Consider the following 27,240-nt stretch of genomic DNA (forward strand, 5'->3'; position numbering starts at 1 on the left):
GCCCTACCCCTCAACTTAAAGACCAACTCTTCCCTGTGAATCTTTAGGAGCAATTTTAAGTCCTAGTTTTTTAATTTATAGCTTCTGCTTTTATGGCTTGTAACATTGTCTGCTGTACTACCAGCGCCATGATGCCTTAGGGCATTCAAGCACAAGCACTTTATAAAATGTATTTTCATTTAATTTCATCTTGACTGGAGATGAACTCTGTACCCAGAATGGAGAACAAATAATGTAAGGATTGAGGCACATTGCCACTGAGGTTTTCCTGTAATTGCATCTTATGTATAATTATTCAATCATCAGCTATAACTGTTTTTAAATATTTTCGATTTAAATCAATCCCAGTACTCATCACCATTACAGCTTTGTTATATTTCATTATACACCTTTGTAAATATATCATTGTCGGGTATTAACTCTGATATGCAGGTTAATGTTCAGTTTTTAGTTGCTAACACGTTTCACCACTTTGCTAATACAGCATGTCCTTTTTCAAGAGAAGAAGGCAGGCTGGTTCATCGACAAAGTATAGACATGTAAATCTCATGATGGCCATGCGTGCCTTTGTGTCACAAGGTAGCCATGTGTGGTCTGCCATCTATCAAATCAGATTACCAATCTACAGAGTGAGAATATCAGAGGTATTGAAAAGAGTTTGCTGCAATTGTTAGGGTAGTGTGTAACTATGATGTTGTTAGGGACACCAAAAATCTATTCCTTGAATGGAAATTAGAACATTGGATTGTTGGGAGCTCCATTGAAAACAATAGAGTGCTCCTCTAGGCTTCTAATGGCCGGTAGAAGTCCGGAGTTCCAACATTCCAATGTTGTCATTCACGGCTGTTGCTGTGAACAAAGGACTCATGGAGCCCAAGAGAATATCAATCCCATGGGGCTCCGTGAGGCCTTTATTTTATTTGTTAGAACATTCTGCCCTTTAGTAGCGAAATGTTCTAGTAGCTTTATAGCCCTTCGTAGCTGGACTATAATGGCATTAAAGTGCCGTTTTCGGCTCAGGCCCTTAATGCTGGAGCGAATCTTTATTGGCTGGTATAGCCCGCTATGGCAGGCTATAAGGCTATATTAGAGCATTAGAATGTTGTAGAACTCAATTGAAGAAAATGGAGTAGCTTCAGGCTTATAATGGCTGGTATAAGCCTGGAGCTCCAACATTCCAATGTTTGTTTTCATGTTTCTCCCTTTTTAATTTAGAACATTCTACCCTTTGTGGGTGGAATGTTCTAATAGCCTTATTGCCCTTCTGCCTTGGACTACACCAGTTGCTGAAGGCCCTCTCCCTTGTTATAGGCCCTCACCCCTATAACTCAGATTCAGGGCCTTTAACAACCGGTATTGCCCTCGGCAACAGTCAATAAGGTTATATTAAACACTTCCAGCAGAGGAATGACCCATTTGCATTCCAAACCACAACATGTCACTTAAGCCAAGCTCTCTGCAGAGAAAGGAAAGTCCAGTGACAGCAACCTCAGGGAAGGCACAGAGGAGTAAGGTGGCAGTGAATCATCATAAGGAGAAGGAAGTGCAACTGTTATTCCAGAAACCAAATAAAAAACATAAAGGTCCATTTTATCCTAACATGAATTTGAAACACATCTTTCCTGAAAATGTACACATTTTCGAAATTCTGTAGACAGATCCACAATGAGAAGGTCAGCCCTTCGAATTAGGGCATGATGGAAACTCACTCAGAGAAGCCAAATGCTGAAGAGGGTTGATCCAACCTTTTTCCTGTCTGTATTGTGTGATTTGAGTTCATGAAGTTATTGCAGATAGTACATAGATAAGTACATGGAAAGTATATTGATGCATAAAGTAAGTACGTATATGCAGATTCAAGATATTGATAGAGGTATAGGGTGAGAAATAGGGTATTGCATTGGAAAGAGTAGTAGAAAGAGGTTTGAGATGAGTCATAGAGTTGAGGTAGAGGATATATTGAGAGAGGTATAAGGAGAGAAATAGGGAAGTGCATAGGATTAGCTGAATTAGCAGAAAATTATAAATATATAGCTCAAAGTACATGGAAGGTATATAGAAGCATAAAGGAAGTAAGTATATGTAGACTAAAGATGTATTAAATACATTACTGCTTGTGCTGTTGTACTTACAAATGTATTTTATTTATTTGTTTCTAAACAAAATTATTCTACAGGTTTACAGAAAGGAACATATCTATACAAATAAATGCTTATATGCAGAGGGATATGCTGTATATTTCTGTTTGCGTAAGGTGTTTATGTGGGGAAGAGCCAACTCTTGAGTCGTTTTTTGAAGCTAAGGTGGATGTCCGAGGATCTTATGTTGGGGGGTAAAGAGGTCCATAGTTTGATTGCTTGAACAGAGAAGGATGTGCCACCCATGTTTCCTTTCTTGTATCTTGGGATTTTGAGGCGAGGTGGCACTTTAGAGTGGAGGTTCCTTTGTTAAATGTGTTTGGTGATTTTATTCCTTAAAAGAGTGGTCCTATTCCATGTATCGCTTCGTGGGTGATACAGATAAGCTTGAACATGGATCTACAGGCAACAGTTAACCAATGCAGGGTTTTCAGGGGAGGTGTGGTCTAGCAGTTTGAGATGTAAGAGTAGTCTGGTAGTCCTGAATCCGTTGTAGGCTTTTCATGGTCGTTAAGGTGATCCATGGTAGAGCCTATTGGTGTAATCGAGTTTAGACAGAACAATGGAGACAGTAGCTTGGACCTTGTGTGGAAATCCCAAGTGAGGGAAGATTCACCACAGGGTTTTTATAGTAACAAAGCTTGATGTCTTACTGTTGCATTGTTTTTTCACTACTTACAACCCTATCAGTGATGTATAAATGCAATCACTGCACAATTAACTAGTTTGATGAGCTAAGGCATACTTGATTATTTAATCCAAATATGGTTTGCTGTAGTATATCGTATGCAATTCATAATATTTGGCTGTCGAATGACCCCATGCTAATGCTGCAATGGCATTGTTTAACTCTATGGGATAATATGATCAAGCGATGCATTGCAATTAAAGAGGATTCTCAGTGCATCAGTGGGAAACTCAATAAAAACATTCCACATTTCTAAAGCTCAAACTTAGCCCCCCTAAGGGTATCCAGGTACCTGGGGCCATTGGGGAGATTAAGTGAGCTATTGCCCAGAGTCACATGATGTTCTAAACCTTTTATCTCCCACAAATATAGACAGGGTGCTGTGTGTCACTGAGTAACTAGTCTGAGTCCCAGGAACTGAGGTCAATGCTGGACTGTCCGAAGATGTTCAGCAGAGTATTGGGATTGTCTGGCCAGTGGTCGGAGTGGTGAAAGAGGAGTTTTCTAAAATCTATCCCTGAGAATCTATTAGAAATAGCACTGTAGTGATGCCAACCAAAGTGTGAAGTATCTTTGTCACATGGAGATTATACTCACCCATATCATACCAAGTAGCAAAGTGCAGTCTGGATGGTATTCAGGTCTTGAGATATCAGACAAGCATGGCATGCATTATCTCAAAAGCTAACTCTGGATAATAGAACCCTCACTCAGACGTAAATGGATATAGAAAGTAAAAGCAGCGAATTACACATCTTTTAGGTGATTGGATGTAGTATTACAGGTAGGGAAATATTCGGTGTATGCTAAGAGATAGTTGTGCTGTAGGGTGTGATAGGGACATGAATGCCTCCTGCATAGTAAATGGGTGTGTACCGCTGCTCCAAGTGACCTGATTGCAGATTAAATTAGTGTCCTGATTTTGGCTCATTTGCACGGGAGGCGGGAAGGAGCTGTGTTTAATGCTCAGGGGGGACTATCAGGCACGCACTGGAAATGGGGGTAGCAGTCTTGCTACGCTGGCCCGGACGTTCATCTCTCCTCAAAAGAGGCAGCGGATGCACGCAGCGGATGCGCACAGTGGGTGCGCCGCTGGCACGCCAAAGGCGCGCCTAGGGCAAGCCCGTCTGCACCTGTCCGTGCCCAACCGGGACCAGGGGCCACGTCCCCATGTCCCCTAACAAGAGGTAGGTTCTTCTATACTTTTGATCAGTTATATTCTTTCAGAGATGCGCTTCCTTTCAAATGTTCATACAGGCTAACCAATACCTCTAAGAAATGCCCCCAAAGCTGTCAGGATCTAGGTACTCTGACCACGTCTGTTGTGGCTAAACGCCCGCTACGGTTAATGGCCTTCAAGATGGCTCTTTTAAACTGCTGGTCATTACCTAAACACACCACTGAGCTCTGCCTGCTTCTTAAGGAACATGTTTTAGATGCCTTGTTTCACACGGAAACCTGGCTTTCAAGCCTGTCTGACCCAGCGGTAGTACAAGCCCTGCCCCCTGGATATGTGATTCAGAGACAGGACAGGGAAGGGAGCAGAGGTGGGGGGCTGGCCATTATTTTTAAAGACATGTTTAACTGTCGGAATACACCCAGCCTGATCCAGACTGTGAAAGCTGTCTTTTTGCTCTTGGCTTCTCATTTATTGCCCTCCAGGCCCAGCGGGCCTCTTTATCAGTGATCTCCCGGATTTCCTAGCTAAATCGGTCAGCTCTTTTTCTAACTTTTCTGTTTTGGGTGACCTTAATATGCATTTTGATCTATTTTCCTCCCCGAATGTTGAGGCCATAATAGACAATTTGGGTGCTTTGACACTGAAGTTGAAAGTGTCCGCCTCCACCCACCAGAAAGGCCACCTAATTGACCCGCTCTTCTCCAATATCGAAAGCCTTGCGGTAGGGAAACATACCCCCCTGCCTTGGTCAGACCATTATATGGTCCCCTTTGTCTGGACCAACCAGGAGGGCAGGCAGCCAAAGGAAAAGGGAAAAACATGGTGTCGGAATTGGTCTAAACTTTCTGTTGAATCTTGGGCATCTACCATTGACAACACTAGACCAGTCCTAGGGGATGACCCTGAACTCGCTAACAACAGAGTTAATTTATGGCTGGTATCATCATTAGATGCACTTATTCTGGAGGTCTGGATGACCAGGAAAAAAGATGGGCCTTGTGTAGCGTGGTATTCTCCCAAACTGAGAGAACAGAAGCAACTATGCAAACGCTTGGAGAGAAGGTGGAGAAGAGATTTTTCGAGTGCGGAGAAAATTGAATACAGAGAAGCTATTAAAGCCTATAAGGCAGAAATTAGAACTGCCCAAGCTGAGAAATTTTTAAAATTGTGAAATCCCTTCTTAAACCCCCTGAGCCTCCATTGCTGTTGGAGGACACCTTAGGGCGCTGCACAAAGCTGGCACAATTTTTCCATAAGAAACTCCCAAACCAATTTTAGAAAATATAGTAAATTGTAATAAATTATATGACACCAAAATGACAAAAATCCAATCAGCAGAACCAAAGTTATGAACTTTTAAAGATATTAGTGAAGACTAGCACCTAAAAGATCGAAGCTCTAACTTCTAGTCGCGTGAGGTCTGGTCAAAGTCGAAAGTTAAGGCTGACTGCGATGGAGTGCGGTTCAGATATGAAAAGTGGATTGGGCCTGGTCAGTGCTTACCTTTGGACTTTCAAAAATGTTTTGAAGAAAATGTTCTGAGAAGGTAAATTTCAGCATGACAAGGCTGCAGTTGGTGTCGGAGGAGGAAGCTTCATCGTAGGTTGGCTTTGGGTCGCAGCCGCAGTGAAGATTCCTACGTTCAGACTTTGTCACCAAAATGGAAGCTGAAAATCTCCAATGGTATGAGGAGGAGGGCTGTAGCAGAAGCGAAGCACCATTGAAAAACATTTGCGGAGGAGGAGGAGAACGTAGCAGGAGAAGCCGCAGAGTCAATCTGACTGGTGATGCACCTTGGGCGGATAGAACAATCAGGTTCATCCCGGTCTCCTCCAGGTTCTCAGAGCACTTTTGGGCCAAAATTTGTCTAAGTTATCAGTTTTAGTTTTTGGCCATCTGGGCGCTATTGGCACCACAACCAAGGGTCCAGGACTGGCGGGACACCTCTTGGGGGTTCAGGACACACTCTGGCTGGGTCCAGGTGTGGGTTCAAGATGGTGTGAGTATTTCATGTCCCTGTGGCTCCGAAAGGAAGCTACCAAACTAGCCCTTGGAGTCACTTATTTTGGTCCTGGGTGCAGGTGAAGATGTGGTGCTCAACAGCAGAGCGGTCCTAGAGGGTTCAAGGTAGGGTTGAGGCATCAAAGCATTCCTTCCAGGTAAGCTGCAGTCTGGCAGAGTGCACAGCAGGTTACAGAAGCAGGCAGTCCTCTGAGAGTCTTCCTCAGGTTCAGTAGTGAATTTAAGAGTGGGGTTGAAAGTTGGTGTCCTTCCTCTGGAAGATGGTAGAAGCGTCTGGAAAGGTTCTTTGAAGTGCATTGAGTTTCTTGCTCCTATCCCCTGGCTCCAAGCAGGCTGTAGTGACAATACAGGGTTGTTGGGTCCTTTGTGTGAAGGCAGAGCAAAGGGATTCAGATGTAAGTGGGACTGTGTTCAGCTCTGCCCCCATCCTGTAAGCAGACGGCCCATTGAGGCACACCTAATTTCTCTATTGTGTGAATGTGTAGGAGGAATTCACAAAGTCGAATTATCAGCTACACCCAGTCATGTGACCCAAGACAGGCTGCAGGTTCAAAGAGCTCAGGGAAGGAACATGTCAACTTTCCAAAAGTGGCATTTTCAAAATTGTAATGAAAAATCCAACTTTACCATTAAAGAGGGTTTATAATTACAATTTCATACATATGAAACATGATATATCTACCTGTGCACAATTAGGAATTACAGAATGTAATAAGGAATACCCAATGTTATCCTATGAGAGTGGTAGGCCTCACAGTAGTGAAAAACGAATTTAGGAGCTTCTAACTACCACAACATGTAAAACTTAAATGTACATGTCCAATCTTTTAATTACTCAGCACGCAGCAATATGGGATGCCTAGGGCCTACTTTTGGGGTGACTAATATGTAATAAAAGGGGTGGTTAAGGCTTGGCAAGGGGGTTTCAATGCCAAGTAGACATGGCAGTGTAATAGTGCATTCAGGATGCAATAACAGGTATAGGGCATGTTTTAATGTGCTACTGAAGTGGGTGGCACAGTAAGTGCTGCAAGCCCACATGTAGCATTTAACGTACAGGCCCTGGGTATATGCTATACCACTCTACAAGGGACTTATGAGTAAATAAAATATGCCAGTTAGGTGAGTGAGCACAAGCATATTAGAACTGGTTAGCAGTGGTAAAGTGCACAGAGTCCTAAGGCTAACGAAAACAAATTTCAGCAACAATTGGCGGTAAAGAGTCAAAATGTTTTCCTAAGGCTGACATGTCTAACAGGTATAACACATGCACTGTAGAGTTCATAGCAAAAAGTACAAAAAAACGTGCGGCACACAGCTAGTGGAAGTACACTGGCCTCAAACAGGAAGCTGTGATAGATCCATGCTGCACAGAAGGGATATAAACCCTGGGAAGAAAGCAGGAGGTAATGAGTATCTGGGAAGAAGTAGGAGGCGTGGCCAATAGAAAGAAGGAAAACAAGAGTGGCATGGAAGTCAACCAATGATAAGTAGAGCCGGTGCTAAGGCCATTTTTAAGCCTCTTGTTTTGAGCAATAGATTTTGCTGACAGTGCATGCTGGCTGTTCAGGCGAAACCTAAAAATGAGCATGACCTTTTATAGTGTAACTGGTGCTCATGTAAAGTGCTCCAAATACCTTCAGATCAAGTTTGCGCTATATAAAACGACTTTTTCTTTAACTGGTGACGGAGAGGTGCAAGGCTTCATAACTTTGTTCCTAATTTCTGAAACCTCAACTCCCATTAGTCACTAATCGTACGGAACATTTTTCAGAATGAGTTTTATGTTATGCCATCTGTTCAGCAAGTATGATTGTGCATTAACTAACTTTGTGACAGCTAAACGTACCTGAGCAGCTGGGCCACCTGATTACACTGCACCAGCATTTCACTGGAGGATCGGTAATGTAATAGCTAGATAATACTGCCAAGCATGCCATTTAGATTATTGCTCATAATCACGGTAAATTAAACAATAATTGTGATTTAAAGGTGCACATTCCAGGTACAAACAAAATGATTCCAAGACAGCCTACAACTGACTAACGCTTTAACATAAATATCTTGCATGTATTGTTATTTTTAGTTTAAGAACTAGGAAAAGAGGGGAATCATTACCATTGAACACATCATTACTTAGTTATAATGTGTTCACAAGATTACTAAATGCAATATATATATACATCTTGAACACACTGGCTTTTGGTTTAGCGGAAACAACAAAGGATAGTCTTTTTTAATACCTTATATTAGTCCATATTATTATATTACAATTATAATTATGTTTTGATATCATATAGAGCAGAATTTCCATACTACTGTTTAAAAAAACATGACACAACCCCTCTGCTTCTGTAAATAGTACAGACGGAGAGATGTGGAAGCGAGGACACTTTGACTCAGAAGCTAGATCTGCCTGCATTCCTGGCTCAAAAAATTGAACAACTCATGTGGTGCTTCATGCTGCAAAGAATTGTGCAACATAAAGCAGGCACATTTAGAAGAAAGGCCAATTCAGAACATGGACCCAAGGAGCCTGAATGAAATCACCACTTTGAAAAGTAACAGGAGCCCAACCCACCACAATTTCCATCACAGCAGCTGCTTGACGTTTAAGCAGATCTGTACTGGATACTACCATGTTACTTTATGTGCACCCTACGGTGTTACCGTTCCTTCAAATCAACAGTCTGCAGAGTGGAAGCTAAGACGTTCAAGGCTGTGAGGAGATTTTGTGGGGGGGTTACGGTCCAACTGAAAGTTTTCCTGGGGGTGCAATGGACTCTGGAAGAGATGCAACTGCTAGAAACCAAGCAGGGCTCTATTTGTGGGACATGTGGTGGCCCTGAAGGTACATACAGACATTTAGTTTGAAATTGTTGAGTAGTTAATGGTTGGCAAAGAGAAAATCAGAAAAAGATTACTTCGGTTACTCCACTCTTGAGTCGAGCTACACAAAGTATTGCCATTCTGGTTCATCGTGAACATTTGAAAAATGTGGACTAGGCTATTACTATTGTTAAAGGATTGTCCATGGCCAAAAATACTATCCTATATCTCTAAAAACTGAGACAGTCATTACGAGTTGGGCGAAGTAGAATTCCTGTATGGAAATCCACTTCGCCCACTCATAAATGGGCTGATGTTTTTGCACCCGGTACTTCCAAAGGAAACACAGTGAAAGCTGTGGAAATAAGGCTGGCCATGTTTCCTACCAATATTGCAGCTGCCATTCAGGTTAGATGGGGATGATCTTGTTGTGCAGCAGTCCAGTGTTGACTAAATGAGTCAGACCCAACATGGTGGACACCATGATGGCGAGGAAGTGCAGGGCTGGTTGTAAGATGACAAAATCCTCTGTGCTGGGGAAAGAGCACCCACCCACTGGCCCTTCAAACATCTCTCATCAGTGTGCGCTTCCAAGACTAAAAAACTATGAAGAGCTTCTGCAGCACTGTTCCCTCAGCTGCTACTGCTGCATTCAAGTAGCTTGTCCATCCATGGCTCTGCTCTTGAGTGGTGCATTGCAGGGAATGGCTAATTTCTTCAGAATCAGAGATTGGGTGGGCTGGGCCAGATTAGCCTAAGGGGAGGCTAGTACGGTATTGGTCGTAGACGGCTACAGAAGGAGGAACAATAGTGTTGGGAACTCTTCCAGAGACATCCTGTGACATATAGTGAGAACAAGAAAGTGGCTGCCGAGTCTGGTGTGGACCGAGGATGTGGCAGGGGCTTTTGTGATGAATCTAGCATTGTTGGGCAGCTGGACTCACAGGCCCTTTCTCTAGTAGCCAACAGGGCGGAAGCCCATGTGGTGAGAGCTCTTTGGTTGTATATGAATTGTGGCAGTGAAGGAGACATATATACATACATATACACATACATACACACACACACACACACACACGCACCCACACATATATATATATATATATATATATATATATATATCACTCTTAAAGAGAAATATTTGATGGTCTGAGGAGGTTTAAAGAATTGCGAGTCTTAGCTTCCCAACCTACATATAATTCACAAACAAAAACTCTTGGGTCATGAAGCCAAGAAAAACTTTCTAAGTGTGCCAACTAGCTATGGCTGGTCCCCTTTAAAGGATGAAATTCCTTACCCACCTGAAGGGGGCATGCTTCATCATTGAGATTCCCCTATGCTGTGATACCTAGTTATGGCATGGGCTACTACCTCCTCTATGAGATGGAGGAGCTCAGGGATGTTTTCATTTGGAGACAAAGTATACTAAACACTGCAAACGAGGAGCTCAGGGTCAGTGGGGGACGCAGCGCAAAAATAGGAGTGAGTGAAAGTAAAATGAGCTCTATAGTGCATAATAACCCATAACGTCCCTGGGCCAGGATTAAAAAACAGGGCACTCGGAGAGGACAATATTCCCGCCTTGAGTATCAGTCAGTGATCGACATGTTTCAGCCTTATTACCCTCACACAGAAGTGTAGCGGCTTTCTTCAGGACCAACTAGTGCTGCTGCTAATGAAGTGTACAGTGAATAAAATTCAAAAAATGGAAAGGGTTTTTATACATAACCATACAGTGATCCCAACTCCATCTTGAGTCACAGGAGGATTTCATTGGTGGTCACCGTAAGTGTCGGGAAAACAAGCCTTACCTCAACCTGGCATGTGGCTCAGGAAAAATCACCACCCTGTTTTGCGGATGGTCACATCAGGAGGGGTAATGAAGGAAACCTACCATTTTAAGGTAAGTTCATAATTCAGGAAAGTGAACCAGCTATTGACAGAGAGAAAGCATAACAATGAGGTCAGAAATATCAGAGGGGCAGTGGAATTTATGACTTTGGATTGGAGACCATAAGTCCCCCGACAAAAGTAAACAGCTATAAGCATATACTTATTGATAGCCACTATTAAATACATTATAACTCAAAAGTATGTACACGAAGACAAAATCCTTAAAAAAAAAGGACAGCTCCAGAGCCGTTATGTAGAGCACGGTGGAACAAATATAGGTAAAAGGTCTTACAGCTACCTGGCCTATATTGGGGTACATTGGGCCTCATAACACAATCGAAATTAAATGAAAAGAGCAAGGCTCCGGGATCTATACACTCGAATGTTGAATCTGGTTTCCCTAAGACCAATTCTCAAGCAGGAGACCCATGATAGGGTACCTAACAATAAATATAAAACAATATGGGATACATTATTAGCAGAGCATTTTTGTATTAGCGCTCAGAGGCACATCCCAACAGTCTGACATACACTGAGAAAGGTTCCCCTTACAAACCTTTTTAAAAACTGTCTCTCATTTAACCCACATGACCAGAAGTGGGTCAAGAGGTTCTCAGACTAAGGAAGAGGCCCCAGAGAAAAACAACTTCATCATCTTCTTCCACAGTTCCAGGAATATTATGAAGTCTAATGCTGTCCCTCTGAGGTGATCCCCCAGGTCTGTTACTTTCTGTTTTCAGGTCTCCATACCACAATCTGTGCAGTTGTCTACCCTTTCTTCTAGGCTCATGAGCCTGTACACTCCATAAAGTCAATCCTTTGGTGAACTGTAGTCATCTCTTGGTACATAGATTTGACTTCAGGAGAAAACACAATTATGCTGCTGTCCATCAAAAATATCCTTGAACCAATTGAAGAGATTTCTTGGGTTATTGGGCTTAGCATGAGATCCAACAGCTTCTGGGATGGTGTAAGGGTTCCCTGCTTGTGCCTCACAATTGCCTCTAAGAATAGGGCTGGGCTGGGGGAAAATAGGGTTTTCACTGACATATCAAGGTCTGCTCACACTAAATGATCGGCACTTCCTAGGGCTTCACTCCAACAGTGTTCAGAGGGCAAAACTGACAAAAAGGGCAAAAACCTTTATAAATGCACCGAAAGTGAAAATAGTGATGTACAGTGCTTATCCTTGATGCTTTGTACAGTTCTAAAGTTCTTTGCGATAGGAAAAGGTGCTTGCTAGACTTCAGGTTGGTTCATCCGCCACATGTAATAATGTGCTGTAGTTAAAAAGTCAGTTCTGAGCAGCCCCCATGTGAATGTGTGGCGCTAATACCAAAGATTGAGGTATGGACGAGTTCCCACCTCCACACCCAGATGGACCTAAAATAAGCTTGTGGGGATGATAAGGAATCGCGCCGGCTCTCGAGCTGGCTCCTTGTCTGGCAGTGTTTTGTAGACAATCTGGCAGGTCATTGGTGCCATTCCAAGATCTCCATTTCGCCTCTTTGGACTTCTGGCATGGTCCTTCACCAGACTGCCATGTCCATGTGAGTTACATGGCATGGATGTACCAGCTTCTGACCTCTGTTTTGGTAGGCTTCCAGCAGTTCTATGCGCACAATGCTGAGTCTATAATTGGTGGTCTCAGCTCCTGGTGTCTGACAACTCTCTGCTCCTCCTGACTTCTGATAAAGGCATTACTGCGACCGGGCATGGGTAGCAAGGAGAGGGGCTTCAGTGGCACCATCCAGCAATGAGCAGCCATCTTATCGGTTCTGCATACCCTACTTGATGTATTCTTATTCCCTGACGTTTTACTGTAAGCTTTCTTTACCCCTGTAACCTTCTTCCTGTTTATTATATTTTCCTCAAAGGGGCTTGCTGGTGGAATTATGTGCTCTTTTCTTTGGGTTGTTTTTGGAGCATATGTAACACTATTATCCCAATTACCCCTTACACAATTATTTATGGAAACACATTTTATCTCTTTCTTACTCATTTTGTTATACATTGAAAAAGATTTGAAATCATGATATATTTTACATCGGCCTTTGTTTCATGCCAAACGACTAGGTACTCTTCTAAGTGATATTATCAATGATTGAGCTTAGGGACATGTATGTAATGGAAGCAGGGCAGAAAAGGAAGGCGCCATAGAAGTTTAAATCTCTTCATTCACACTGTCTGCTAGCAAGTGTTGGCGCTTACACTCATAAATGTAAAGGGCCGATTCACAGGGTCCGAGCACTGTGGGTCCCAAAGGATGAGTTTCCCTTGAACAGGACAAAGTTCAAAGTCAAACCATAAAGTTTAATTTAAAATTTAAAATAATTACTGAAAGCAAAAAAGTAGATCGTTAGATTTAAAGCAGCATCGAGAATGCATAAAAATAAAGCCAACTGCAAGAGGTCATAGCAAAATGGAAATAACCACAATTAAATATGATTGAGTAATGAACTAGCATAAAGCTAGTCAGTTCATAAGTTAAGGGCGAGAAATCAACAAGATGACTGATGAAGGGGCATATATACAAGGGCTTATCTCCACAGGAATGTCACTTTTTATGAGTTTCGATACGCCCTTTGCCTTATTTACAAAGAGGCATTCACCAATTAACATGGCTAAACTCCGCCTTGTGAATAAAGCCCCCTTTGACGCAGCACTTAGTGTGAAAGGGGCAGGCAATGAGTGCTGCAGTAGGCGTTCCACCGTAACACCAATTGCTTTTCGACACGGCTCCCTATTTACAAGGGTGCACTAAATGGGAGGCAGCGCCAAAAGTAAGACAAGGGAAAACCTGGTCTTAACCTGGCAAAACGAGGCGAAATTATGAATTTCTGCTCTTTTTGCCATTTTAATGTGTCCTGCATTCGGCAGCACACATAGAAACAGCAAATTGTCACGAGTGATTGTTCATGTGCAGGAAGGTGCCCCTTCCTATACATAAACAATCATTGACAAAAGTTGCAACCTCTATGTGTGCTGCATAAAGCAGCACACATAGAGGTTATAAATCACCATTACTGATAGTGTATTTGCAGGTAGGGACACCTTCCTGCACATGAACAATCATTCCCCGCAACGCAGGCACCTTTGCACTGTGGTGCAAGGGTGCCTGCATTGGCACTAGACAGCTAAATTTAGCACCAGCACTAGGGGAAATGGAGGGGGTGCGCCGCATTCTTCTGAATACAGCGCATCCCTGTGTTTTCAGAATGGCGGAGCGCGGAGTTAGCAATCTTGGCTTAACTCTGCGCTCCGCATTTCTCTTCCGCAAATGCCGTAGTCTTTAGGTCGTGATGTTTCCGGCAATACCTCAGCTTAGATTTCAGGTTGCTCCTTGTAGTACAGCAAATCTCGGACCCACTTCTTCAGTGTTGGGGTGAGTTTAGAGCCCCAGCACTGTGCCACCGCTTTCGTAGCCAGCAAGGTAGAAACAGCCACAAGTCTACGGTTACAGGGTTTAACACCTTGGCTGTGTCACGAATTCCGTGCAGTGCTGAAAATTCTGATCGCTGGCATGGCTCGGACAGCCCCCGGCCGTCGTGCGCACAAACACGCACCGTTACTCATGATGGCCGGGTGCCGTCATGAGCATGGAAGGGGTTAAAAGACTTTACCCAGCCCAATAGGCAAACCTCAGGTGTGCATGGCACCGGTTCCAACACCACTTTCATGAGCAGATTCGTTTTCTCATCCCAGAAACTGTGTATACCATTACAATTCCATGCAAGATGTCTGCATCCCCCTACCCACAACGAACACAGCAGGCGCTCTCCCGCAGACCAAAATGCATTAGTTGTAATGGGGTATAGTATAACTGGTGCAGGTATTTAAAATGGATAATGCGGAGGTTACAGTTTGCCATTAGTCAGCCTGTCAGGGCGCAGCAGAACTTCCAGATATCCGGCGACAGATAAGTACTCAGTAGCGCCGCTCATTTGTTATATGAAGTGGAGTCACACGGTTCTCGTTCCCTAAGGGACGCATTATACAACTTCGTTATAAGGCCTGCGCGATCTGCCCCCACTAGCACCTCCTGCAGCGCCAGCAGCGGCTTGGGCTCTTCTGAGTAGTCGAGATAGATGGATCTTATTGCCTGCTGTACTCGCACACAAGTGAATCCAAGCTTCAACCCACGGTCTTTGCCACCCTGTATATCAGAGAGCGATCTGAACAGGCCCTGTTTATAAAGGTCACCTAAGTGTGTTATTCCCACCGCACCCAGGGCTTTGAGTGCAGCTGACTCTTGTGCAGCAGAGATACCTGCGAGTGTGACAAGCGGTAGAATCGGGGCATGGAGATACTGCAAGGGTGCACGCGCCGTGAGCATTTTCCACGCCCATGCGATGCAAAGTGTGGGATTAATTTCAGTCCTGGGTCCACCCCCACTGCCAGTTAGGGCAGTTGCGGCAAGGGCCCATGGAAGCACAGCACGGCCTCAAAAGCCACGTGCTGTTGGAACCGCTGTGGGAAGTACCATTAATGGGCAAACTGAGCCTGTGCGCAGAGATATTACAAGCGCAGATTCGGGGCCTCAAAACTGTCCCGCTCAAACGGCAACAGCAGCACCTGCCAGCTACATCGAGGCTTCTTGCCTCCCCACATAAAGGGCAGCAGCACTGACTGAAGTAATTGGAACACCGCAAGATTGATGTGAATGGGAATATTGATGAACAAATAGAGTAGCTTGGGCAAGAATGTCATTTTGACCACTGCGATGCGGTCTGCTAAAGAAAGTAGGAGTTTGACCCATCGCACTGCTCAATCAGTGATGTGGGTCAGGGCGCGGCGGTAATTCTCAGAGATAACCACCTCAGGGTCCCTGTGCAGCCATACCGCTAAATATTTGACTGGGTCAGTTGACCATGCTAATGGGAAGTCTAGTTCCATGGGCTGGGTACCCGCGGTGAGCGGGAATACCGTCGATTTTGCCCAGGTTATGCCCAGCCCTGAAAACGCTTGAATTTGATATACTCACGGAGCAAGCCTGGGAGAATCGTTCCAGGTTCTCAGACATATAGAAGCATATCATTGGCGTACATGGAGACCACCAACGGACGCTGTCTAAACCTTAATGCTGTTTGAGAGTGGTACTGGCGAAGCTTACAGGGCAGTGGCTCCAATGCCAGCGAGAAGAGCATCGGCGACAGGGGGCAACCCTGCCGCATGCCTAGCCGAATAGGAAACGCAGTCGAAACCCAACCATTGACCCTAACACGCACCACAGGTGCCTCATACAGCAGGTGTATCCACTTCAGAAAAAAGGGAGGTAGTCCCATTCGGAGTAGGACTGTGAACATAAACTTCCAATGCAGGGAATCAAATGCTTTTGCTGCGTCAAGCAGGACAGCAACCGCTTGAAATTCAGCCTCGAAGTAATGCAGGGTGGAGAAAACCGTACGTAAATTATGCGCCGTCGACCGGGCGGGGACAAACCCCGACTGATCCCGAAGGACCAGGTTGGGGATAAGGGTCTGAAGCTTTAGCAACTTTAAAATGGATGTCAGTGATAACAAGCTAAATGCCCAGTAAATGTTTTTGTGGCCCTGTTATGCTTACTTAACACATGTAAATAAAAATGTTTTTGTAATTAATAAAACACTCTCTCATGTGCAATAATGATAAACTGGATAATGTGAAGTTAGTTCCATTTATTTGATTGTAATAAAGATGATGTCCTGACAACTTCAGGAGAGGCAGCAGTGCACTTTTCTGTGGAAATTAAATGTCAAGCCACTAGTTATAAGATAAAAGATCCACTTTGGGCTTCAGTCACAGATAGTCCAGGAAGAAAGTACAGAATTATTCAGCTTGGTTTATATTTATATTTTCATACATTTCCGTCTTTGTAGGGATTCTCAACGAAACTTCAAAAGTAATCCTGGAAATCTGGAAATTATCACAGATTGTTAGTTGTACGGGCATGTCTACATTAATACACATGGAAAGTTGGAGGTGGATATATCTGCATGCTGAAATGGATCATAGACATTTATTTGCAATTAGTATTTATTTTGGTTTCTTCCGGTGAAAAATATTTCTGCCTTAGGTAAAGTCCTTCTCCCATCCTCCCTCCCCCACCTTGCCCTTTCAATTTCTCTTCCCATTACCAAATGGAAGGCAGGTTGATTTTTGCTCTTGTCGGGAATATATTTAGAAACATTGTGAGAGTGCAAGGATTTGTTGTATAAGGGGACGGGGAATCTAGGCTTGCTTTGATACAGGTGGAGGCATTAACAGGCCTCCCATTTTTGATGGGCCTTTAGTGTGTAGGCAGGTTTTGCAAACAGAGACTTTTTCTTCTCATGACTTGTGCATGATGCATAATATCTCATTCTAAATCCCTTCTGTAATGGAAGCAAATGAAGGAGCTACAGAGCAGGTGAGATGTGCTTGTGCTTTTTGAGGTTCATGCACATTCTAGTCACAGACGCCAGTCCAAACTTGAAATACCATGGTGGAATGTCAATAATAGTGCCTTGCCACAAAAGTCAAAACAAACAACACAGTGGAAGGATGGCCTAATGTCTTCAAATTCACACTAGGCAGAACGCAACCTACACTCTATAAATTTATAGAAGTTCTTCAAAAATATAATGTGCAACATGCTACAATTTAAAGTAAAACTCTTTGTAAACAACAAAGGAGTAGATTACTTAGCAACAATGGTCAAAAGCATATAATCAAATAAATGTTAACCTAGAGAACTCCCACAAAAGTATAGTATAATCTTAATCAACATTACAAATCATTTTTTTCAATAATAATTGTAATATTTGGCCAAACGGTAACTCTTTGTCCATTAAGCACTCTTTTTGTTAAATGGTGTAAATCTGTTCCGTAGTTGCTGAGAAATTTAAAGATTTCTTAGATATGCAACTGTGACTGCAGCCATCTTGAACCGAGTCACAAGAAAAAAGATTTAAAAAAAGAAAAGGGGGCAGGTTAGAAACATCCTAACCCCTAGGCCTCTTGGGGGGCCCTGTGAACCCCATGGCCAAAAGAGCATTTTTTAAAAACATTTTTGGTGGGAGTTACGTTGGCTCCAGTGCTTTGTTTAATAAGGCCCTCCGGTGGGCCAGGTCCCGGGGACATTTGATAATAAAGGAGTGGGTGCACGAGGCCCCCCGTCCTCGGGCTGTTCAATACCCTGGGACCTGCCACCTCCTCGGGACAGTCATATATTTATTTGCAGGGTAGCATTGTAACTCCCCCGCTGCCCCTGGGACCACCACCTTCCCAAGGCACTCTACATTAGGAATGCGGGGGGCTTGCCTGGCCCCCTTGCAGTCCCGGGGTCTGCCCCCTCCCCAGGGCTAACATAAATATTCATTTGTGGGGGGACTCTGCCTCCTCCAGGCAGCCCCGGGGACTGCCACCTCCCTGAGGCACAAACACAAACATGAAGGGGGTCCATTGCTGCCCACCAGCCCCATGAACCACCAACTCCCTGGGGCTTACTTTACAAAGAAGGGGGGCCATGCGGCCACCCTCCTAGAGCCCTTGATGGCCCAGGGGGCCACCACCACCCAGGGCCGCCTCCAGCAATGTCCAAACAATTGCTCTGCTTTTAACAAGCAAGAGAAAAAATGCTCTTGCTTGGTGAAAGCAGAGCAGGTCTATTTTCCTGCTCAAGGTGAAGCGAGCAGGGAAAAAGACAGTGCTTTCGGACCCAGGGAGGTACATGTCACTGGCGCCCTGGATCCCAAATCAATGCTGGCTCCTCCAGGAGGAGAGCCTGCAGGGACTGCAGGGCTTCCAGCAAAGTGGCCTGGGATGGGGTCCCTGGGGTGGAAGTTGGCCCGGGGGGGCATAGGGTCCACCTCCCTATTAAAAACAATCTGTAGATATATATTTAGGCATGGCCTCCATCCCTATTATAAAAACATTTATAATATAAAAAAAATAATAAAAAGAAAGGCAAGGCACTGGGGGATGGAGTCCCCATGGTCGCAATTGGTCTGGGAGGGGGGCCATGTGGCCACCCTCCCTTCATTTTTTTAGAAAACGCATTTTTTTAAAAGGGGCAGGTCCCAGGGCCAAAAATGACCCAGGGAATGGGAACCACAAAGCCCCCTTCCTAAAAAATAGAAAAGAAATAAAATGGCAACTCACCGGAGGCCCTGCCCCTTTTCTCCACCACTCTGCAAACACGCCTTCTGGTGCGCTGCTGTTTGGGTGATGAAGTCCCCTTTGTTGGTGAGGGTCCTTAGGGGCCAACATGGCTCCCTGTTAGCTCCAGTAAGCCCCATACAGGTGGTCAGAGGGTAGGCCCCCTTTCTCCACCATTCTGTAAACACGCAGTTCTGTTGGGAAGATGAGGTCCCCTTGCCTCCTGAGGACCTCAGGACTAAAGTGGACTTCTTTCCCTAATGAGGAGTGCACCAGGAGGCACGTTTGCATAGTGGGGCAGAAAGGGGGTGTGGCCTCTGACCCCCTCTCAGCAATCTTGCTGTGTGGGTCTCACTGGAGGTAACGTGAGGGCTAGTTGTCCCTTATGGCCACACAAGAGCCAAGGGAACTTCAACCCAAAACTAGTAGAGCGCCAAGAGGCACTTTTGCAGAGTGGTGTAGAAAGGGGATGGTGCCACTGAAAACCTCTTAGCAAACCCACTGTGTTTGCTGGAGGTAACAGGAGTGATAGTTGGTCGCCAAGGACCCTCAATAGCCAAGGGGACCTCATCCCCCTACTATTAGTGCACAGGAAGCATGTTTGCAGAGTGGTGGAGAAAGGGGGTGTGATTTTGTAGTAGCAGGTCTCAGCAATTCCACAGTTTGGGATTTACTGGAGGTAACAGGAGGGGTAGTTGGTCCCCAAGGTCGTCCTTGGGGCCTAACTACCCCTCATGTTATCTCCAGTAAGTACCACACAGCGGGATTGCTAAGAGGTCTTCGTAGGCCACGGCCCCTTTCTACACCACTCTGCAAACAGGGCTCGTGGTGCCCTACTGGTTGGGGAATGAAGTCCACTTTACTCATGAGGGACCTAGGTTGAAAAGAAACCCTCCTGATACCTCCTGTAAGTCCTACACAGCAGGATTCCTGAGAGCAGGCGGAGGCCCAGGTCCCTTTCTCTACCATTCTCCAAACGCGTCTACTAGTTAAAAAAACATAGAAATTCACAGAAAACAGCAAAGGTTACAGGGATGTTATAGTTAGGAATTAGCATTTAAAAAACCTTAGAAATTCACTGATAAAAACACAAAGGTTATAGGGACGTTATGGTTAGGCTCAGATTTCACTCGTACAAAACCTTAGAAATGTGTCCGTTACCTGACCTAACTATAACGTATGCGCATGCAATGCACTGCTTATGACCTCACATATTACATCACTCATGACATAGTCAGTGACATCACTGATGACATCTCAAATTACATCACTGATGACATCATCCACAGAACCACTCATATACCCACTCACACCCCATACAACCTCTCGTACACCCACTCACACACCTATACAACCACTGACATATCCATTCACGGACCTATACCAGTACTCACACACCCACTCACTCTTCCATAGAGCCACTCACACATTCACCCACTCACTCACTTGTGCAGCCACTCAAACATTCACTCACTCACTCACTCACTCACTCACTCACTCACTCACTCACTCACTCACTCACTCACTCACTCACTCATACAGCCACTCACACAACTAGTTACTCACCTTTACAGCCAGCCACATGACCACACATTCACCCATACAGCTACTCACACACCCACATATTTACCTACAAAGTCACACACCCACTCACTCATCCAATCAGCCTCTCAACACAGGCACTCACTCACCTATACAAGCCCTCATACACTCAGTGACCCAACAAGTTATATACCCATTCGCACATCTTTACAAGCACTCACACATCCCGGTACTCACCTATACAACCATTCGATCAGTCACTTACTTTCAAATACAGTAACTCACACACAAAGGCACTTAATGAAATACCTACTCATACAGCCACTCACTCACCCATACAGCCACTTACACTCCCCTCAGTCACTCATACAGCCATTCAGATGCCCACTCACTCACCCATACAGTCACTACACACCCACTTACCCACTGATACAGCCACTTCCACTGTCACTCACCCACCCACACAGCCACTGATACACCCACTCACTCACCAATACAGCCACTCACACAACATCTCTCACCCACACAGTTGTTCACACAACCACTTATACACCCATATTTATTTATTTATTTAAGCTTATAAAGCGCACAGCTACCCGCAGTGGGTTTCCCGGCGCTAAGGCACAGACTAAAGAAGAAGAACTAGTATGCTGATTATGCTGAAAGGAAGCTCCAATTACTGTTGAAAGAGCCAAGTTTTAAGTCCTTTACGGAAGCGAAAAAGATTGGTTTCTGTCTTTAGGGTCATCGGAAGAACATTCCAAAGTTTAGGACCCAAATAGGCAAAAGAGCGGCCTCCCATTTTTGCTAGCCTAAATCTGGGGACGGAAAAGTCACCATTCCCGGAGGATCTCAAGATTCGATTTGGCTTATAGGCCTGGATGAGGCCCTGGAGATATTTAGGAGCTGAGCCTTGTTTAATTTTAAAAACATGACAAAAGGCTTTGAATTTGATTCTATTTGGGATTCTGAGCCAGTGCAGGTCATGGAGTGCTGGAGAGGCAGATATTCTCCTGGGGACATTGCGAAGCAGCCGAGCAGCTGCGTTCTGAACAACCTGAAGTTTTTTTATGGTTGCCAGATCAGCTCCAAGGTAAAGAACGTTACCGTAGTCCAGGCGGGAAACAACCAACGCCTGGACTACCGTTCTTTGTGTGGAGGGGGGCAGCATCCACAGGATTTTTTGAAGCCATCTCAAGGTGGCGAAACAGATAGAGGCTACCTTTACAGCCTGCTGTCTCATTGTGAGTTGTTCATCGATGAGGAACCCGAGGTTGCGTACTACTGTTGCAGGCTGAGGGGTAGGTCCCATATCATTGGGCCAATGGTGGGGGCCCCAGAGATCCTTACCCCTGCCTAGTATCACAACCTCGGTCTTGTTAAGTTTCAAGAAATTGTTCCTCATCCACTTGGAGACACGAATCAGACCTTCTCTCAAAACAGAGGTATCAGTGCCCTCTGTATTAGAGAGAGAAAAAATGATTTGTGTGTCGTCGGCGTAGGAGTATAAGGTAAGACCGGCTTCCTCCACAATAGTGGCCAGGGGTCTTACGTAGATATTGAATAGTAGGGGACTAAGTATAGACCCCTGGGGCACGCCGTATGCCGATGGACAGATTGTTGAGGAAGCAGAGGCAGAAAAAACCTGAAAGGTATGGTCTCTTAGAAAAGAAGCTATCCAGGCTAAAGCAGCACCCTCTACACCCAGGGACCGGAGAGTCGTAAAGAGGATGGAGTGAGACACAGTGTCGAACGCCGCGCTTAGATCCAGAAGAATAAGAGCAGATGTTTCTCCGCGATCGACACTGTGTCTCAGACTCTCGGTAACTCCTAGGAGTGTAGTTTCGGTCGAATGATGCGCTCTAAAGCCTGACTGGGATGGATGTAAAAATCCTGTGCTTTCCACAAAATTATTTAGTTGCGTGTTAATATGCCTTTCAAGGATTTTTGACAGAATGGGAAGCAATGAGATTGGTCTGAAATTTGACAAGTTGGCAACATCAGCTCCAGCCTTTTTTAGTAGAGGAACAATCATTGCATGCTTCCACTCCTGTGGAACAGGAGAATCAGATAACGAAGAGTTGAGAAGTCACATTAACACACGGCGTGGGCCAGATTCAAGTAGTTTTAAAATTTTGGCCGGTACCGGATCCCGTGGGGAGCCAGATTTAATGCTATTCAGGCAGGAAGAGAAGGAGTCATCATCAAAGGGTAGCCAATTTGCAAGTTTATTTAATGCAAAAGGCAGATGATCTGATATCAGTGTTGGTTCAAGTAGAGACGCATCATTAGATTGCAGAAAGACTTAATGAGTCGTAGATACGCTCTACTTTAGATATAAAGAATTTTGCAATAGAATTACATTGAGTAACATCTAGAGCAGGGGGAGCCGGTACTACATATGCCCCTGTTAATTTTTTCACAACCGAAAAAAGAGTGCGAGGACAATTTTGGGCATTAGTAACCGTATTGGAAACATAGGCGGCTCTGGCCATTTTACATTGATGGTGATAGTCCCTGAGGGCTTCCTTATAGGCCACTCACATGCCCATATGCAAAAGGATACACACAGTCACACAAGCAGTCACATGATATATATTAAAAGTAGTATCACTCATTAGTAGTATACCTATTATACGTAGTACCTTATTATATATACAGAAACTAAGCACAACAGTGGAACCCATACCAAGGATCGCACCTATCCTGTTATCCCCAAAGTTCTTGTGATAAAGGCAATAGCCCTATATATGTCAGTGTGCACACAGTTCAAGCACCCACTGTCAAGGTGCGGTCCTGACAGGACTATACAATTCTAAACAAAAGGCAACCGGTGCACCAAATAGTACGTATACATTAGGATAATCAAAAAGTAAGATTTAATTTCAAAGATGCATTTTCAAATCTTCTTTAGTATTCAGATAGATTTGGATGTGAAATAAATGTGCAGGGAAGAACAACCATCATATTTCAGGGGATGCGCTTAATAATATGTAAATGATGAAGATGCCACCAATTCACCCATCCAAATAAGGGGGTAACTTGTACCGTTTTTGCGTATAATAGATCCCAGTCAAAAAATGGAAAAGAGTAATCCAACAAGAAGTATTACTTTAATAAGACCCATCCAGTAAGGTTAGTTTCTTGGTTTGTCAATTTAGGGAGACCAAAGTCATATCAAACCTTGAATCTGCACCATATTACGCACCGATATACACACTGCACTTCCCTGGTAACCTCACAAGGCAGTGAGCTAAGTCAAAAAAGACTTACACTCACCGAATGGTGTCATTATTGATGTCATTTGAGATGTCAATGTCATCAGTGATGTCACTGGCCATTTCATGAGTGATGAACTATGTGAGGTCATAAGCAGTGCATTGTGGCGGTGTAAGTTATAGTTAGATCAGGTAACTATAACTTCTGAATTTCTCTGGTTTTGTACGGGTGAAATCTGACCCTAACTATAAAGTCCCTGTAGCCTTTGTTTTTTTACAGTGAATTTCCAAGGTTTTGTTTTATTCTATTTGCTAACTATAATGTCCCTGTAACATTTGTTGTTTACAGTGAATATATGTATATATATATATATATATATATATATATATATATATATATATATAAATATATATATATATATATATATATATATATATATATATATATATATATATATATATATATATATATATATATATATATATGGGGGGGTGTATATATATATATATATATATATATATATATATATATATACACACCCCCATATAAATGCTGCCCTGAATTGAGGCGCCTCACACAAGCATTTGTTCGACCTTTATTACTTGCAGGTAGCAGGGAAAACGGCATCACCATATATATATACACATACACATACACATACAAATTTTAATGTGCAAATTATTACTACTAAATCATGATTAATACAGTATTTTACTAGACAGGCAAATTTAAAAAATGAATAAACGCATAAAAGCAAATACACTATCATATAATACATATAAAATAACATTTACAAATGATGTCATATGCAACAATATATTTTAAACATATAGTTTTTACAGCAATATATAAAAAAAAAACATACAACTATATTCTTACATTCAATATTCCTGTCCACTATATTTTCGACATCCCGATGTTCTTGACACAATATTTTTGTATCACGATATTTTCATTTGCTATTTAGTCAAAGCACTGGATAAGAAATCCTGATTTCCCTCAGTAACCCCTCAGTACCTCCGAATTTTAAAGAGGATGACCAGGGTTCAATTTGTAATCTGCTGACCACCTGAGGAGTCTACGCTGGCTCTGCAATGGTCAGTCATTGGCTGCAAACCTCCAAAATGGCACCACATCTGATTAATCAAGTAGGCAGCCCTATTTAGGATGGCTGGTCTTTCTGGCAGGAATTTCCCTTTGTGGATTAACCATGTAAGGCATGGTGAGCCAGGCAGGAAAATGGCTCCGAGCACAGTGAGGAAACTCATTGCATGTCACAACCATTAACCAAAGGAGAGATGAGATCTGAGAAATAAAATAAAATGCAAATCATGCTGTCCAACCCGGCATTCCTTACTGAGGAACTGACCCCACCTCCTACCATGTCTGCATACGCACTTTTGTCAGAAATGAACCATTTTGATGATTAACTCTTAATAGGGTGCGCGGTCCGCTATGGGGTGGGCAGAGGTGGAGTCTCCGCTGCAAGAGCAGGATTTAAATGACCACTATAATTCTTAGGCTTATTGTATTTGACACATATTTAAACCTTTCATGTCCTAAACCAATACTTTGTCCCACTGCTAAAGAAGAGAATGACTGGGGATAAGGTGCTCTCTAAATAGCCATCAAAAACATGCCAGTATGGGCCTCAAGTACTTTCTTGCCAGTATGGGCCTCAAGTACTTTTCCTTGGGCGATAGATTGACTTTGGGAGGGAGCTTCTTGAACTAGATTGTTTTTTTTTCAGGAAAATAGGCCTTACAGACGTTAGAGCCTGGAGAACTATTAGGCTAATAAAACAGAAGAGGGGAATAAGGAAAACAGGTGTGAATTTGTGGGTGTGTGACGAGAAAACAAGAGTCAGAAAAGGGAAGAAAAGGAAGAAAAGGAAGAAAATAGTACAGACAAGGTGAAATATGTGGGTTAAAGTAAAACAATAGAGAAAAAGGGAACAACTTGGGAAGCATAGAGGAGATGATGAATATGAAGATAATACAAAAAAGGGAGGAAGAAAAGTCAGATAAGGCCATTGTTGAAGTCATTGGAGAGCAAGACTAAATAATTGTAAGCCGCTTGTTTTCAGAAAACATTTTCAAGATCAAGAAGTGCGACAGGCAAGCATTAGGCTTTTCTGAGATGCGGGAGGTTAGTGCCCTGGGGAATACTTGTCCAAAAATATGTGATTGAATAGAATGCAATGACTATGTTGACTGATGCAGAAAACATGATGCTGAGGAAGAAACCTTAACCGGATAGCATGCTTATAACACTTGTGTGAAACTTAGGACCAGATTACAAGTTTGGCGGTTCTCGGACTACCAGACTCGTGGTGGCATGGCGTATCCAGCTACCGTCGCACCTGTGGTCTGAACACCCGATTACAACTTGGGCAGTTGGATAGCAGTAGGACTGCTAGCTCTGCCCGGGAACTGCCATTCCCTGGCTTAGAAGCGGCGGTTAGAGGCCGCAATATGCTTGGTGGGACTGCCAAGGTCGCGCCAAGCATATTACCAGTTTCCTCTCCGTCAGGCTTTTCATGGTGGTGGAAACGCCATGAAAAGCCTGATGGAGAGGAAACAAAGCTGGTCCTACAGGGGCCCCCTGTGTCTCAGACATATGTGGAAGCACAAAGAGGGGCATAACATGTACCCTCCTTTGTGCATGCACATAGGTTCCTGCACGCCATAAACTTATGAGTCCATGCCATGCAGGAACCTTGTGAGGCGTTACAATTGCGTTGCCTTTTTAAAAGGCACTGCCGCCTTTTAAAGGGTACCACAATGGGAACTAGCATGCCACCTGCCTGCCAGACTATGAATAAGTTGTAATCTTGCGGGCGACCAGCACGAGCTTCGGTGGAGTGATGGTACGGCGGTTTGCACTGCTATGCCACCGTTACGCCAAATTCTTGTAATTTGGCACAAAGGGGTCGATTACAATGCTATTCGGAAGGGCTCCATATCGGATTCCGGTTTTCCGCATCCGATTCGGAACGCTTGTTTCCGACCGAATCGTAAACAGTACCGAATAACCGATTACGATGCCCGGAAACCGTTAGAGGTGTCCGAATCGGTTCCAAAAGGCATTCAGACAGGTCAAGCCTTTCGGAGCTGATTCGTACAGCTCTAGGGACATGGTTTCCAAACGAGCCATTACAATGAGCGATTCGGACAGCTGTCTGATTCGGTTTGCATGAAATGAAACAGCTGTCGTAATCTGTCTTTGGGGGCCCATAACAGGCCCTCCTTTAACTGGGGCCCTCCAAATGGCACGTGAGAGTACCCATAGGTCCCCTTTTCCCAACCATTCATAGTGTGACTGGCACCACAGAGAGCCTGCCACAGGGTGCACAATTTTTCCAAGACACCCATTTCTTCAATGGGAGCCTGTGTTCTCATTCAAAAAACAGGCTCCCATTGAAGTCAATGGGAGTCCGACTAAATCGTATCCGGATGCATCCAAATCACTCTGTCGGACATCCCGATCCAAGTCGTTCGGGAAGCATTCCAAAACCGGTTTAGTCGGAATGCTTTCCAGATGAGATGGTAATTGGCCCCTTAGTCTTCAAGAAAGACTGAGTTACAACTCAACCAACAATTTGGTCCTAG

This window comes from Lissotriton helveticus, chromosome 2_1, assembly GCF_964261635.1.
Source record: "Lissotriton helveticus chromosome 2_1, aLisHel1.1, whole genome shotgun sequence".
Lineage (NCBI taxonomy): Eukaryota > Metazoa > Chordata > Amphibia > Caudata > Salamandridae > Lissotriton > Lissotriton helveticus.